The 14,403-nt window shown below is 36.7% G+C and overlaps 1 protein-coding gene across 1 annotated transcript in view; it reads right to left on the bottom strand.

Annotated features, from left to right (window-relative positions):
• Positions 1-14,403, bottom strand: part of LOC133569077 (zinc finger protein 438-like) — a 111,075-nt gene that overhangs the window by 21,964 nt on the left and 74,708 nt on the right. Inside the window, 1 exon segment of the mRNA XM_061921213.1 lies at positions 2,122-2,179. The gene's annotated coding sequence lies outside the window, so the exon portion shown is untranslated.

The following is a 14,403-nucleotide window of genomic DNA, read 5'->3' on the forward strand; positions in this document are numbered from 1 at the left end:
TCCAACAAGCTTGTTAGAGCAAGTCAGGAGCAAAGCGGCGGCGACGACTCAGCAGAACCTGCGGGGGTGGGGGGGGGGGTGGTCCGTGGGGGTGGGGGCTAACGTGAGGTGACACCTCCTTTGTTTCCATCAGAAAGCAGCGGCGTTCACACGCTCACGTCGCCACACGCGGAGAAGAAATGTCTTTTTGCGGCATATTCATGGAGTCACGGCCGGACTTGTCAGGTCAATTATGGAGGACGTTTTGTGTTTTGCCGCGTCGGCAGGATTCCAAAAGGGAAAACAGGACACTTCACACACACCTTCTTCTTCAGACCGACCCTAAAGGGACTGTCACCTGCACACTAATTACACAATCTTAATTAATAACTATTTTCTAAAATGTATTAAAAATTTTTGTTTTGAAATTCCGATTTTTATTTCCAATTTTATGTTAATCAATCGAATCATCACCTGGCTAACCTCCTCCAACCTCCGAGGACAAAGCTCCAAACTATAGGAGACCAGGCTTTCTGCTTCGCTGCTCCCAGTCTGTGGAACGCTCTCCCTGACCACCTGAGGGCACCACAGACTGTGGATGCTTTTAAAAAAAGGCTTAAAAAAACATTCTTTTTAAAAAAGCCTTTTTTATATATATATATGTGTGTGCTAGTTCTAGCTATTAGGCTGTCCTAGTTTTTATTTTCATTTATTTTTATTATCTTTTTATTTTTTTAATACACTGTAGCACTTTGAGATTGTTTGCTCAATTTAAAGTGCTTTTACAAATAAAATCCACTATTATTATTATTATTATTATTGTCATCATCACCCCGGGAATCAGATGGAATCGTTAGGTAGCCAAAGATTGACATCTTGATAGGTGTGCACAAATAATGGATTCACATCCAAATCACGATTGTTTTTACATTTTTTCGGAATTTTCAAAAATGTATAAAAAAAAATGTTTGTGTTGTAATTCCTAATTTTATATTTATACAAATCAATTTCTAAAAAAAATATTTTTAGGAGCTTTTCCAACCCTTAACCTGTTTTATGCCAAATAATACTTTATACGATTGGCTTGAATGCAGAATCGATTCTGAATGGAATCATCACCCAGGAATGGAATCGAATCATTCAGCACCCAAAGATTCACATCCTAATAGGGTGCACAAACAATTGATTGACATACAAATCACGATTCTTTTTCATCCTGATTCTAAAACTTTTGTGAACTTTTAAAATCGATAACCATTTTTTTTAATGTAATTTCTCATTTTATTTTTATACGAATCAATTTAAAAAAATACATTTTAGGATCTTTTCAAAGATGTAACCTGTTTAATGCCAAATAATATGATTGGCTTGAGTGGAGAATCAATTCTGAATGGAATCATCACCCCGGGAATCAGATGGAATCATTAGGTACCCAAAGATTGACATCCTGATAGTGCTGCACAAACAATTGATTCACATCCAAATCACGATTCTCTTCAATTGCGATTCAAACATTTTTCGGATTTTTCAACAATTTATAAAAAAAAAAAACGTTATTGTTATAATTTGAATTTTATTTTTATACGAATCAATTTTAAAAAAATTATTTTTAGGCGCTTTTCTAACCTGCAACCTGTTTTATGCCAAATAATATGTTTGGTTTGAATCGAATCATCACCCAGGAATCAGATGGAATCGTGGGGTACCCCAAGACTCAGACCCCTAAAAGAGCTGCACAAAAAATGGATTCACATCCGAATTGTGATTCTTATTCATCTTGATTCTAATTCAATTCATATTTTTCCAAATTGGATTTAAAAAAAAAAATACACATATCTTTTCATCTACATTTCTTTGGGAGTGTTTCTAACAATTTATTTTTTAAAGATCTCCCTGCAACCAGAAGATTATTTTCTAACCTGCTTGGTAAAAGTGTCATTGTAAATATTATATCAAATAAAACCAAACTAGTGGGCAGCCTAGGATGGAGTTGGCTCTTTTGGTTGCTTTGTTGCTGTTAGCATGTCCCTCCCACTGACCACTGACCACACTTCCGCTTCTTCACACAAAAGACAGAGAGAACAAATATTGAGAGTTTTATCAAAGGCATTTAGCATTGATATGGATTGTTGGCTAACTCACCTCCACTATGACGGACTTCATGAGGAGACTGTGATGGCAAGTGGAGTCCACACTGGTACTACAGGAGAATAGAATAGAATAGAAAGTACTTTAATGATCCCTGGGGGAAATTCAGCACCACAGTTCACTCACAATAAACAATAAGGTATTTTTTTTACATGTCAATAATATAAATACAGTTTATTATACAGCATTATTCACACGTGAATAATATAAATGCAATCTATTATACAGCATTATTCAGATGTGAATAACATAAATACAGTCTATTATACAGCATTATTCACATGTGAATAACATAAATACAGTCTATTATACAGCATTATTTACATGTGAATAATATAAATAGTCTATTATACATCATTATTCACATGTGAATAACATTAATACAGTCTATTATACAGCATTATTCACATGTGAATAATATAAATACAGTCTACTATACAGCATTATTCACATGTGAATAATATAAATAGTCTATTATACATCATTATTCACATGTGAATAACATAAATACAGTCTATTATACAGCATTATTTACATGTGAATAATATAAATAGTCTATTATACATCATTATTCACATGTGAATAACATAAATACAGTCTACTATACAGCATTATTCACATGTGAATAACATAAATACAGTCTATTATCCAGCATTATTCACATGTGAATAACATAAATACAATCTATTATACAGCATTATTCACATGTGAATAATATAAATAGTCTATTATACATCATTATTCACATGTGAATAACATTAATACAGTCTATTATACAGCATTATTTACATGTGAATAATATAAATGCAATCTATTATACAGCATTATTCACATGTGAATAATATAAATAGTCTATTATACATCATTATTCACATGTGAATAACATTAATACAGTCTATTATACAGCATTATTTACATGTGAATAATATAAATGCAATCTATTATACAGCATTATTCACATGTGAATAATATAGTCTATTATACATCATTATTCACATGTGAATAACATTAATACAGTCTATTATACAGCATTATTCACATGTGAATAATATAGTCTATTATACATCATTATTCACATGTGAATAACATAAATACAGTCTATTATACAGCATTATTTACATGTGAATAATATAAATGCAATCTATTATACAGCATTATTCACATGTGAATAACATAGACACAATCTATTATACAGCATTATTCATGTGTGAATAATATAAATACAGTTTATTATACAGCATTATTCACACGTGAATAACATAAATACAATCTATTATACAGCATTATTCACATGTGAATAATATAGTCTATTATACAGCATTATTCACATGTGAATAACATAAATACAGTCTATCATACAGCATTATTCACATGTGAATAACGTAAATACAATCTATTATACAGCATTATTCACATGTGAATAATATAAATAGTCTATTATACATCATTATTCACATGTGAATAACATTAATACAGTCTATTATACAGCATTATTCACATGTGAATAGTATAAATAGTCTATTATACATCATTATTCACATGTGAATAATATAAATACAGTCTATTATACAGCATTATTTACATGTGAATAATATAAATACAGTCTATTATACAGCATTATTCACATGTGAATAATATAAAGTCTATTATACATCATTATTCACATGTGAATAATATAAATACAGTCTATTATACAGCATTATTCACATGTGAATAATATAAATGCAATCTATTATACAGCATTATTCACATGTGAATAATATAAATAGTCTATTATACATCATTATTCACATGTGAATAACATAAATACAGTCTATTATACAGCATTATTTACATGTGAATAATATAAATGCAATCTATTATACAGCATTATTCACATGTGAATAACATAAATACAATCTATTATACAGCATTATTCACATGTGAATAATATAAATAGTCTATTATACAGCATTATTCACATGTGAATAATATAAATACAGTTTATTATACAGCATTATTAACATGTTAATAATATAAATACAGTCTACTATGCAGCATTATTCACATGTGAATAATATAGTCTATTATACATCATTATTCACATGTGAATAACATAAATACAGTCTATTATACAGCATTATTCACATGTGAATAATATAAATACAGTCTATTATGCAGCATTATTCACATGTGAATAACATAAATACAATCTATTATACAGCATTATTCACATGTGAATAACATAAATACAATCTATTATACAGCATAATTCACATGTGAATAACATAAATAGTTTATTATACAGCATTATTCACACGTGAATAATATAAATACAGTCTATTATACAGCATTATTTGCATGTGAATAACATAAATACAATCTATTATACAGCATTATTCATGTGTGAATAATATAAATACAGTTTATTATACAGCATTATTCACATGTGAATAACATTATTGCAGTTATTATACAGCATTATTAACATGTTAATAATATAAATACAGTCTACTATGCAGCATTATTCACATGTGAATAATATAGTCTATTATACAGCATTATTCACATGTGAATAATATAAATACAGTCTATTATACGGCATTATTCACATGTGAATAATATAAATGCAGTCTACTATACAGCATTATTCACATGTGAATAATACAGTCTATTATACAGCATTATTCACATGTCATACAGCATTATTCACATGTGAATAATACAGTCTATTATACAGCATTATTCACATGTGAATAATATAAATACAGTCTATTATACAGCATTATTCACATGTGAATAATATCAATGCAGTCTATCATACAGCATTATTCACATGTGAATAACACAGTCTATCATACAGCATTATTCACATGTGAATAATATAAATACAGTCTATTATACAGCATTATTCACATGTGAATAACATAAATACAGTTTATTATACAGCATTATTCACATGTAAATAACATAAATACAATCTATTATATAGCATTATTCACATGTGAATAATATAAATAGTCTAACAGTGTACATGTTACAGGTTATATATATTTTATAATTGAATGTATCAAATGTGATGAATATTTCATGGAGCAGAATGGAAACAAGCCTTCCTACTACTCCAGTACTACACACACCTTCTGCCAAGGAGGTAGATTCCACCCAGCCACGTCCAAATATGTGACGACATCCACATCTTCCTCTCATTAACATGTCAGAGCCGGCAGCCAGGAAGTGGCTGCAGCCTCTTTAAGGGCTTATTAAATAGACATTTGTACCCCACAAACTGCTTTTATTGCACATTACTGCAGTCATGGCAACACAATACTGCCGTCAAAACACACGTCCCGTTTGGAAGAAGACGTGTTTGGGAGCGTGAACACAATGTTGTTAAATGTACTTTTGCAATCTTTGGATCTCATGATTTGATGATGGAGGGTCACAGTGTGCACCCCTCAACCTTAACATCATTTTTATAAACATGTTACAGCTTATATATCTTTTATTACTGAAGGTATCAAATATTTAATGGAAACAAACCTTTTGGCTTTTTGTGCCATCCATTTGCCTTTTTAAAGCATTACATGGATTACTTGCTTTAACATGTCAATAAACTTCTCAATCAATCAATCAATGCACCCTCATTCGCTCTCCTGGATTATTACATCTCCTCGCTCATTTCCTGGTTATTCACTTTAAGTAAAATATTATTTTTTGTAGAACTGCACGATGAATGACATCATTTTAACAGGCAACAGTCATCCAACCACCAGGGGGCGATAGAGAGTGAACCCATGGGAGAGTGAGCATGGAGCCGGTCGCTCCAGAAAACATTTGGAGAAATAAACACATTACGAGACAAAGCAAGTCCTGAAGGAATGACGTGTGAATGCTGACAGAATGTAGTATGAATGGAAGAATAGTTTCAATGTTGGAATACTGTATTTCCTTGAATTGCTGCCGGGGCGCTAATTCATTTAAAACCTCTTCCCAAAGGCATGCGGTAAATTTAGGCCTGCGCTTATAAATTTGAGTGTGATGTAAGGATACCATCATGAAAAGCACATTTAATTAAAAAAAACGTTATTATGGTCTTACCTTTACTTATAAATGAAGTCCATGCGCAGCTCCTTCTGATCAAAAGCATCGATAACTTGTTTATAGAAGTCTTCCTTATCTTTCTTCAGTTTTAAAAGTCTCTCTGTCTCGATGGAGATCTTCCTTTATTACCTCCTGCTTCCATTGAAAGTCCAGTTTAGAAAACCGTTTTATTTTAGATATGTAATCCTCCATGTTAAAAAAAATAAACGATGGCTGCTTGTTGTCACTTCTTCTGCAGCCGAGTAATCGCAAGAAGAATCACTAGCGCCCTCTACCACCAGGAGGCGGGAGTCATTTAACGACTCATACTTGACACACGCAGCTACTGTATATTAATAAAACATAGCTGCTTACTGTTCTTTTTAGCATATTCAATAGCTTGGACCTTAAATCCTACTGAATAGCTCTTAATCTTCTTCCCTTTATGCCATTTCAAATGATTGAAATCAGCCAACTCCATTTTGAAAATGACGACAGGTGAAGTGTCACTCGTGACGTGACGAGTTTGACCCTGTGGAAATTCTAGACATGCGCTAATAAAAAATAATATTTTGCGAAACGAGTTTGACACGGCGTTAATCCTGAGCCGGCGGTAATGCTAAGCATGCGCTAATTATTTTTTTAAACGAGTTTGACCCGGCAGTAATACTAGGCAGGTGCATACTATATACCTGGCGGCAATTCAAGGAAATATGGTACTAATTAAAGTTTCAATCAATCAATCACTACATCACAAAAAAGTCAGAGTTGTAGAAATGACTGGAAAGTCAAGACAACCATGACAGGTGTCAGGCTTGGACATGGATGTTGTGTGATCCTTCGACGCAGCGGGATTACAGGACGAGCCAGGCCTGAATTCAGGTACCTGTTTTTTATTGATACTCAAAATACAATAAATAAGGCAGAAGAAAAAGCGCGCTCGATGGCGGATAATCAATCAATGTCAATCAATGTTTATTTATATAGCCCCAAATCACAAATGTCTCAAAGGACTGCACAAATCATTACGACTACAACATCCTCGGAAGAACCCACAAAAGGGCAAGGAAAACTCACACCCAGTGGGCAGGGAGAATTCACACCCAGTGGGACGCCAGTGACAATGCTGACTATGAGAAACCTTGGAGAGGACCTCAGATGTGGGCAACCCCCCCCCTCTAGGGGACCGAAAGCAATGGATGTCGAGCGGGTCTAACATGATACTGTGAAAGTTCAATCCATAGTGGCTCCAAGACAGCAGCGAGAGTCCCGTCCACAGGAAACCATCTCAAGCGGATCAGCAGCGTAGAGATGTCCCCAACCGATACAGGCGAGCGGTCCATCCTGGGTCCCGATGAGCGGTCCATCCTGGGTCTCGACTCTGGACAGCCAGTACTTCATCCATGGTCATCGGACCGGACCCCCTCCACAAGGGAGGGGGGGACATAAGAGAAAGAAAAGAAGCGGCAGATCAACTGGTCTAAAAAGGAGGTCTATTTAAAGGCTATAATCTATACTATACTTAAAACAAAACAGCACAATGGCATGACTATATACAAACAAAACAAAACTAGCACTGTGGCATAAATACATAAACTTACACGGCATGGAACTATGGACATGAGACATGAAGGAGGTGCAGCATGGGTAGGGTGCGTGCGAGTGTGAAGATCCCAGGACGAAGACAAGAAAAAGAGTGATCATTCGTGAAAACAGGTGTGAGGCTGAGAACAGGGACGTGACAGGTGAAAAGTAATGAGTTGGCATGGAAACAAACAAAACCAGGAAGTGCAAAACGTGACTGAATGTCCAAAAACTAAACATAGCGTGACACATGATGTTCTTTACAAGTGTATGTAGACTGTAGGAGTGGACAAAGGACCCCTTTGTAGTGGAGAAAGTTGTACCCCGAGGAATTGAATAATGTCTGTTGATTCAGAAACATTTAAATAGTGATGCGTGTAAGAATCCACAAGTCCTAGTACAAGGGCTTCCATGATTGTTCATCTTCATCCCAGCCAGGATTCTAGAAGCTGCACCTTCAAAGCTCCGTGTTGCTTCTGGCAGGAAGTGGAGCAGCAGCCAGAGCAGAGGGAGAAACACTCAAGTGTGAGATGTTCCACAGCTGCAGTCTAAATCTGCTGGGACCACATGAAGAAGACTCAGCAGCCAAATGACAGGCCGGCTGCTCTACTCTAGCATTAAACCTCAATTAGGCCGGCGTGGAATTATGGAATTAGACCTTTGGAGCTGCACTTCCACAAGGAAGGTGATGTTCTTCAAAAAAGAAAACACAGAAACCTGTGGCCTGCTGCAGCTAAATTTACCAAGACTGGTAATATTCAAAGAGGGGTTTTTCCCCGACAGAAAGAAAGTTGGTGAGGTGAGACCTAGAACAGTTTGACTTCTAGAAACCTGACAGGAAGTGAAAGGTTTTCATTCCAGGCTACAAGTGTTGTGTTAGCAAAACCAAGCAGGACTATTCAACTGACAACCCAGGGAAGTCCCACTACTTCAGTTCAAATAACCGTCACTCAGGATCTGTCATATAGATGATCTTTGACGGCCTTTTTAGGAGTACAGTAGGTCCTTAATCACTCCTGTTGTCTACACTGGAACTGCAGATTCCACTTTGTGTCACTCGGACCAAATAGACACACATCGGGCCCACACATCCTTAGCTCTCTGGTAATGTGGCCCCAAAATCATTGGGAAGAAGTCGAGATCAAGAAGACTAGATCTGACTAATCTTAGTCAAACACTAAATCTGACCAATCAAAGTCGAAGATCTGACAAAATCTTTGTCAAAGACGAGATGTGACCAGTCTAAGTCTAAAATGAGATGTGACCAATCTAAGTCAAAGACTAGATTAGATTAGATTAGATAGTACTTTATTTATTCCGTCAGGAGAGTTCCTTCAGGAAAATTACAATTTTCAGCACAATCCCATTGAAGATCAGACAAACATTACAGGGAGACAGAACAGGATCGCTGACGGGTCTGCCGGCTTCCAGCGCCCCTTACAAAAAAAGATGAGATACAGGTAAACAAGGGGGGGAGAAAAAAATAGAAAATTAAAATAAAATAAAAAAATCGGTCTTAGCCTGGGCCCTGGGGAGGGGGTCCAGACTGAGGCCGAGGGGAAAAAACAACAACTCATAGCCATAGTACACATCCCTCTTCCATGTGTGTAAGAGGGAAACATCAAACATCAAAGACATTAAAGCAGCAGATACAAGCAGACACTTCTACATACAGCTATGAATAAAAAGTAAAAGAAACATATCCACTGTGGTGGCCTCTGCGGTGTTCCACGCCATCGTCCGCTGGGGAGGAGGGAGCATGGCTTGAGACAGAAGCAGACCCAACTAAGCAACCAAGACAGCCGACTCCACTCCTGGCCAGTGTCCAGATGTGACCAGTCTAAGTCTAAGACTATATGTGACCAATCTAAGTTAAAGACTAAAGCTGACTAATCTTAGTCAAAGACTAGATCTGGCCAATCTAGGTCTAAGACTAAAGCTGACTACTAGATCTGACCAATCTACATGTAAGACTAGATGTGACCAATCTAAGTCTAAGACTAAAGCTGACTAAACTTAGTCAAAGACTAGATCCGACCGATCTAGGTGTAAGACTAGATCCGACCGATCTAGGTGTAAGACTATATCTGACCGATCAAAGTCTAAGAGCTGACAAAATCTTTGCAAAAGACTAGATTTGACCAATCTAAGTCAAACACAAGATCTGATCAATCAAAGTCTAAGACTAAATGTGACCAGTCTAAGTCTAAGACGAGATGTGACCAATCTAAGTCTAAGACGAGATGTGACCAGTCTAAGTCTAAGACTAGATGTGATCAATCAAAGTTAAAGACTAAAGCTGACTAATCTTAGTCAAAGACTAGATCTGGCCAATCTAGGTCTAAGACTAAAGCTGACCACTAGATCTGACCAATCTACATGTAAGACTAGATGTGACCAATCTAAGTCTAAGACTAAAGCTGACTAAACTTAGTCAAAGACTAGATCCGACCGATCTAGGTGTAAGACTAGATCCGACCGATCTAGGTGTAAGACTATATCTGACCGATCAAAGTCTAAGAGCTGACAAAATCTTTGCAAAAGACTAGATTTGACCAATCTAAGTCAAACACAAGATCTGATCAATCAAAGTCTAAGACTAAATGTGACCAGTCTAAGTCTAAGACGAGATGTGACCAATCTAAGTCTAAGACGAGATGTGACCAGTCTAAGTCTAAGACTAGATGTGATCAATCAAAGTTAAAGACTAAAGCTAACTAATCTTAGTCAAAGACTAGATCTGGCCAATCTAGGTCTAAGACTAAAGCTGACTACTAGATCTGACCAATCTACATGTAAGACTAGATGTGACCAATCTAAGTCTAAGACTAAAGCTGACTAATCTTAGTCAAAGACTAGATCCGACCAATCTAGGTGTAAGACTAGATCTGACCGATCTAGGTGTAAGGCTAGATCTGACCGATCAAAGTCTAAGAGCTGACAAAATCTTTGCAAAAGACTAGATTTGACCAATCTAAGTCAAACACAAGATCTGATCAATCAAAGTCTAAGACTAAATGTGACCAGTCTAAGTCTAAGATGAGATGTGACCAATCTAAGTCTAAGACGAGATGTGACCAGTCTAAGTCTAAGACTAGATGTGACCAATCAAAGTTAAAGACTAAAGCTGACTAATCTTAGTCAAAGACTAGATCTGGCCAATCTAGGTCTAAGACTAAAGCTGACCACTAGATCTGACCAATCTACATGTAAGACTAGATGTGACCAATCTAAGTCTAAGACTAAAGCTGACTAATCTTAGTCAAAGACTAGATCCGACCGATCTAGGTGTAAGACTAGATCTGACCGATCTAGGTGTAAGACTAGATCTGACCGATCTAGGTGTAAGACTAGATCTGACCGATCAAAGTCTAAGAGCTGACAAAATCTTTGCAAAAGACTAGATTTGACCAATCTAAGTCAAACACAAGATCTGATCAATCAAAGTCTAAGACTAAATGTGACCAGTCTAAGTCCAAGACGAGATGTGACCAGTCTAAGGCTAAGACTAGATGTGACCAATCAAAGTTAAAGACTAAAGATGACGAATCTTAGTCAAAGACTAGATCTGGCCAATCTAGGTCTAAGACTAAAGCTGACCACTAGATCTGACCAATCTACATGTAAGACTAGATGTGACCAATCTAAGTCTAAGACTAAAGCTGACTAATCTTAGTCAAAGACTAGATCCGACCGATCTAGGTGTAAGACTAGATCTGACCGATCTAGGTGTAAGACTAGATCTGACCGATCAAAGTCTAAGAGCTGACAAAATCTTTGCAAAAGACTAGATCTGACCAATCTAAGTCAAACACAAGATCTGATCAATCAAAGTCAGAGACTAAATGTGACCAGTCTAAGTCTAAGACGAGATGTGACCAGTCTAAGGCTAAGACTAGATGTGACCAATCAAAGTTAAAGACTAAAGATGACGAATCTTAGTCAAAGACTAGATCTGGCCAATCTAGGTCTAAGACTAAAGCTGACCACTAGATCTGACCAATCTACATGTAAGACTAGATGTGACCAATCTAAGTCTAAGACTAAAGCTGACTAATCTTAGTCAAAGACTAGATCCGACCGATCTAGGTGTAAGACTAGATCTGACCGATCTAGGTGTAAGACTAGATCTGACCGATCAAAGTCTAAGAGCTGACAAAATCTTTGCAAAAGACTAGATTTGACCAATCTAAGTCAAACACAAGATCTGATCAATCAAAGTCAGAGACTAAATGTGACCAGTCTAAGTCTAAGACGAGATGTGACCAGTCTAAGTCTAAGACTATATGTGACCAATCAAAGTTAAAGACTAAAGCTGACTAATCTTAGTCAAAGACTAGATCTGGCCAATCTAGGTCTAAGACTAAAGCGGACTACTAGATCTGACCAATCTACATGTAAGACTAGATGTGACCAATCTAAGTCCAAGACTAAAGCTAACTAATCTTAGTCAAAGACTAGATCCGACCGATCTAGGTGTAAGACTAGATCCGACCGATCTAGGTGTAAGACTAGATCTGACCGATCTAGGTGTAAGACTAGATCCGACCAATCTAGGTGTAAGACTAGATCCGACCGATCTAGGTGTAAGACTAGATCTGACCGATCTAGGTGTAAGACTAGATCCGACCGATCTAGGTGTAAGACTAGATCTGACCGATCAAAGTCTAAGATCTGACAAAATCTTTGCAAAAGACTAGATGTGACCAAACTAAGTCAAAGACAAGATCTGATCAATCAAAGTCTAAGACTAAATGTGACCAGTCTAAGTCTAAGACTAAAGCTGACTAATATTAGTCAAACACTAGATCTCACCAATCTACATGTAAGACTAGATTTGACCAATCTAAGTCTAAGACTAAAGCTGACTAATATTAGTCAAAGACTAAATGTGACCAATCTAAGTAAGAGAAGGTAAGAAACAGTAAAATAATCTGAGCAAAAGTAAGAAGTGTAACAAAAGGTAAGAGAAGGTAAGAAATAAATAACAGAAGGTAAGTGAAAGTAAGAAGCAGCAAAATAATCTAAGATAAGGTAAGAAGTAGTTAAGAAAGGTAAGAAGAGTAAGAAGTAATTAGAAGGTAAAAAGCAGTAATAGAAAATAAGTAGTTAATAGGAGGTATGAGAAGGTAGGAAAAATGTAAAAGTAATCAATAGGAGGTAAGAAAGGTAAGAAAATGTATAAAGTAGTTATAAGGAGGTAAGAGAATGTAGGAAAAAGGTAAGAAGTAGTTATTGGGAGGTGAGAGAAGGTAAGAAGTAGTTAAGTGGAGGTGAGAGAAGGTAAGAAGTATTTAATGGGAGGTGAGAGAAGGTAAGAAGTAGTTATTGGGAGGTGAGAGAAGGTAAGAAGTAGTTCATGGGAGGTGAGAGAAGGTAAGAAGTAGTTATTGGGAGGTGAGAGAAGGTAAGAAGTATTTAATGGGAGGTGAGAGAAGGTAAGAAGTAGTTATTGGGAGGTGAGAGAAGGTAAGAAGTAGTTATTGGGAGGGGAGAGAAGGTAAGAAGTAGTTATTGGGAGGTGAGAGAAGGTAAGAAGTATTTAATGGGAGGTGAGAGAAGGTAAGAAGTAGTTATTGGGAGGTGAGAGAAGGTAAGAAGTAGTCAAAGGGAGGTGAGAGAAGGTAAGAAGTAGTTAATATGAGGTGAGAGAAGGTAAGAAGTAGTTAATGGGAGGTGAGAGAAGGTAAGAAGTAGTTATTGGGAGGGGAGAGAAGGTAAGAAGTAGTTATTGGGAGGTGAGAGAAGGTAAGAAGTATTTAATGGGAGGTGAGAGAAGGTAAGAAGTAGTTATTGGGAGGTGAGAGAAGGTAAGAAGTAGTCAAAGGGAGGTGAGAGAAGGTAAGAAGTAGTCAAAGGGAGGTGAGAGAAGGTAAGAAGTAGTCAATGGGAGGTGAGAGAAGGTAAGAAGTAGTTATTGGGAGGTGAGAGAAGGTAAGAAGTAGTTATTGGGAGGGGAGAGAAGGTAAGAAGTAGTTAATGGGAGGTGAGAGAAGGTAAGAAGTAGTTAATGGGAGGTGAGAGAAGGTGAGAAGTAGTTCATGGGAGGTGAGAGAAGGTAAGAAGTAGTTAAGTGGAGGTGAGAGAAGGTAAGAAGTATTTAATGGGAGGTGAGAGAAGGTAAGAAGTAGTTATTGGGAGGTGAGAGAAGGTAAGAAGTATTTAATGGGAGGTGAGAGAAGGTAAGAAGTAGTTAAGTGGAGGTGAGAGAAGGTAAGAAGTATTTAATGGGAGGTGAGAGAAGGTAAGAAGTAGTTATTGGGAGGTGAGAGAAGGTAAGAAGTAGTTCATGGGAGGTGAGAGAAGGTAAGAAGTAGTTCATGGGAGGTGAGAGAAGGTAAGAAGTAGTTAATATGAGGTGAGAGAAGGTAAGAAGTAGTTAATGGGAGGTGAGAGAAGGTAAGAAGTAGTTATTGGGAGGGGAGAGAAGGTAAGAAGTAGTTCATGGGAGGTGAGAGAAGGTAAGAAGTAGTTCATGGGAGGTGAGAGAAGGTAAGAAGTAGTTAATGGGAGGTGAGAGAAGGTAAGAAGTAGTTAATGGGAGGTGAGAGAAGGTAAGAAGTAGTTCATGGGAGGTGAGAGAAGGCAAGAAGTAGTTCATGGGAGGTGAGAGAAGGTAAGAAGTAGTTC

This window comes from Nerophis ophidion, linkage group LG15 (assembly GCF_033978795.1).
Source record: "Nerophis ophidion isolate RoL-2023_Sa linkage group LG15, RoL_Noph_v1.0, whole genome shotgun sequence".
Lineage (NCBI taxonomy): Eukaryota > Metazoa > Chordata > Actinopteri > Syngnathiformes > Syngnathidae > Nerophis > Nerophis ophidion.